Source organism: Physella acuta, unplaced genomic scaffold, assembly GCF_028476545.2.
Source record: "Physella acuta isolate Inbredline_101_S28 unplaced genomic scaffold, ASM2847654v3 ptg000096l, whole genome shotgun sequence".
In the NCBI taxonomy this organism is placed as follows: Eukaryota; Metazoa; Mollusca; class Gastropoda; family Physidae; genus Physella; species Physella acuta.
The window spans coordinates 538066-542108 of record NW_026731616.1 but is presented as its reverse complement, the minus strand read 5'-3'; the positions used below and the strand labels follow the sequence as shown (position 1 = coordinate 542108).

Here is a 4043-nt window from a genome sequence, read left to right as displayed (position 1 = left end):
AAGGCCTAAGATAAATAACTGTTATATCAATATAGAAGGGACAACGAATCATCTCGCGTTTAATAATTAATACATTGTATGGAAATAAAGATAACAACCGATACATTTCGCGTCTGAAAACTGAAACACTTTTCATTTACATTAAGATTAATTCATACAAATAATAATACTTGCAAATATTCATTATCCAAATGTTCAATTTTCCAATATTTTTGAATGTCTAACAATGGAAACAACCTTCAATATTTATTCTATGTAAACTTGATTGTGTGATGTGAACACTTATATCAGTAGTCAGGATTCACCCCCCCTCCCCCACATCCCCCCACCCCAATCTAATTGAATCTCAGAGAGTCACCATACTATAGTGTCAGTAGAATCACCAGAAGAGGTGGGAATCAGCCTGCCCTCCACCCAGAACAAGGCTGGACATAGAGCTGAATACACTATCCATTCTAATGCAGGGGTCACATAAACAGGTGAACTCTACTCAACTTGCACCATGGACCGTCAGGTACGGAAATGGAACTTTACTTTTACAACCAGCACAATCCACTAACCTAACCGACAACCACCGTAACGCTAACCACACCATAAGTGATTTAACCGACCAGTTCAATCACAACTAAACACTTACAGAGAATACTTGAAGTTGATGACTATGACCATATATCACCTATGTAAATATGACAGTGTATGATGACTATAATAATATGTAAATAACTGTGAATATTAAAACAATAATTGAATTGTGGAAACTGGATTGTGTGTTGTAAACACTGCTTTGCAAGTAGAAAAACCAATTGGTGTGTGTGTGTGTTAGATCAGTGTTTGTGTGTGTGTGTGTGTGTGTGAGAGAGAGAGAGAGAGAGAGAGAGAGAGATAGAGAGATAGAAAGAAAGAGAGAGATAATTTCATGAGTCTTACATAGAAAATAGTGTTTGATCGGCTGGTTTAAACATTTTATTCCTTGCATGTACATTCTGTTTACATTTTTGTCACGATCAGGGCGAGGCTCACACACTTGTCAAATAAGTCGTAAAATTATTTAAAATCTTTACAATTTATCGTGTGGCTTTACAGGGCAGGCGCGAACATTTCTAGCGACTTTTATTTCAGCAATACATTCTTTGACAACCCTGACTGCTGACGAGCTAAACAGATATATTGCAATAGAAAGACGACAATCGAATGCCAGAAATCTAAACTGTCTGGACGCATACAATGTAGATGTATTTCTATGTTTTCATATGCGATCTTTATCAATTCAAATAGTTTTGTATCTTAGACAATAAAGCTTGGCTGTATGTCTTGAATGTAAACATACCGGATGTCTATTGTGAAGTTGTCACACAAAATACCATGAACATCTGTAATACTGAGTCCGAGACCAGTCGACAGATTTGGAGGGAAAAATTCAAAAGAATAATGTTTGTGTTTTGTTTAACCAATTAAAATAACACACACATTTACCCTTAAATCAACCTTGAAACGTAAAGCAACAATTTCATTTTTCTTCTCTTTAATCTGGTTCTCTAAATCTACAATTGTTTTAATGTATTGCATTCGTTAATATTTGATGATGTCCACGTATATGTGTTCATGAGAATTCGCCATTTCAGACCAAGACTGCAGAAGAAGTAGAGTTAACATGTTTATTTGACATCGACATATGGGTAGCTATCTGGGTCGGTGCTATGTCCAGTCGTGTTTATATTACGTAAGTCAAGTGATGATTATAGCCGGGTTGATTCGTAGACTTCCTACGGACCCGGGATTTGATACACGACTCTCGGGTTAACGCCGTCACATTGTTTTTAAAATAATGTCCCATAATTTATTTATTTTTATTTTTTTTTGAAGTCAAGCACTTTATTTAACAAAAAAAGACAACATTATGTCAAGAATAATCAGTATTTTGAATAATAAGAAATTGGAACAAATATTCAGCTGATTATTGTCCTACGATTTCAAATGTATATCCAGACTGAAAGTTCTGCAACATTGCATGTCAAGCTTAGTGTACACTTTTATAAAGAAAATTGATATTCTAGTTGCTTTTTAAGTTTCATGACTGTTCACTGACATCATAATTTAGCTCTAAAATATCCTTATCATGGCAATATAAATCTTTAACTGCTTTAAGAGTGTGGCTGTTGCTTAGACAAACAAAACCCGATCTACATGGACAGTATAGTGCAACCCTGTGAGAATCCTGAATGTGAAGTTTGTTCTTCAAGAATGTCGTCAGATTGTTAATTGTAGCACACCTTGTGACACGAACATATTGTTTATCCAGCTTATGTAAAGAATTTTTTGGCTCTATGCACTGAAGACACAAAGATACTGGTGGAACAAATGAATTTCTGTGAGAAACTGGAGTACAAGAACGTTTTTGGATAGGTGTTGAAGTAATAGCACTGGATGTTTTGGGCTGTTCCTTGGCTTGATTATTATTAACATGAGTAACCTCTTTCTTGTGTTTTTAAAAGAAAGATTTTTCTCGTTTAAGCTCCTCTTTTTCTAAGTGTGGCAAAAGAGCATATACAATATATTGTATATATATATATACAATATCTTGTAACAAACCATCCAGTCTGAACAAATGGATCAGTGGGTTGAATGAGAATATCACACATTGGACAATTTAGGCTTCTTTCCAGATGTTTAACAATACATATCTTGCAAAATGAGTGCATGCATTCTGTGATAGTACATGCTTCATACAAGTAGCCTTGACACAAGCCATAAATCAGATGTGGGTTTACAGACTGAATGGGTATCCAGAGAATGCTGTTTTGGTCTATGCGCCTAGACAGTGGAGGTTTCAACTCTTTGCTAGAGCACTCATTTGCTAGATTTTCTTGCATTTTATTCTGCAACATTTATTAAAATTGATAGTCTAGTCTAGCTTTCTAGTCTAAATTATAATCTAGATTCTAGATCTAGATGCTAGATCTAGATCTAGGTCTAGATCTAGAACTTGTGTAAATGAATGTGTAGTAAAGTGTAGTTGTAGGTCTTGCGTTTATTGCTCTACCCATAATAATAGGGATCCAAAAATACTTGTTTGGCAATATTATGAGACTACATCAAAATGAAATAGTTCTAACTTGTGTGAATAGATCCTAAAATAAAGCTAAAAATTTACATGGTTGTATTTTATTTATTATGCCTTAAGTTGGAAAGTTTTTTTTAGCTTTTTGTTTAAGAGTTATCTCCCTTGAATTAAATTGCCCTTTAATAACTAAGGATCAAGAAATACCGCATGTCTAATTTACTAAGCTCCAGTGGCGTAGGAAGGGGGGGGGATTAGTGGGGGTTACAACATTTCAACAACTCTAACCTCGTTACTGGTTGAAATGTATAGTAGACTGAATATTGACTGAATACCTGAGCTGAGGAAATACTAAATTCCCCCTAGCATACTCATTGATATTAGCTAATAATAGCTCAATGATCTGGTCATTCAATAAAGTTAGCAGGCAATCTAGCTCAGTTAACTCGGATGTTATTTGTACGTATGCTATGAAATGTATACAATACGATTTTCTCGGCCTAAACTTTTATAAGGTTTTACTTTATCTATTTGGATTCTAGATATAGATCTAGATCTCGATTCTAGATCTAGAATAGATCTACGGAAAAACTAGACTTTGACGCTAAGATCTGGATTGAGACTATTTACTAAAAACCACATAACTACCATTGAACAGCCGGGTTTTTAAAGAAATCTTTTAAGTCTCTTAATTTTAAGTCTCTTAATCAGCGAGTGCATTTAATATGGTATGGTTACCGATGAAGAAATGAACTATTTCATTTAAATCTATAGATCTATTCATAAAAACCTAAGAAAAATAAATCACTTTAAAAACAAGAAGAATACCGTGGAATATCCGAGTTTTTAACGGAATCATTTAAGTCACTTAATCAGTGTGTGCCTGTGTTATGTTAAATGTGTCGGATTTTTAGCTAATTAGTTATTTGTTTGCTTTGTCAGTAATATCGTTCAGCGTGTAGTATTGCACATTGCGTTTTGACCA

At 34.5% G+C, this 4043-nt stretch overlaps 1 pseudogene; it reads right to left on the bottom strand.

The window, feature by feature from the left end:
• Positions 1-1856: 1856 nt before the first annotated feature.
• LOC131929978 (polycomb group RING finger protein 5-like) lies at positions 1857-2877 on the bottom strand (annotated as a pseudogene).
• Positions 2878-4043: the final 1166 nt, after the last annotated feature.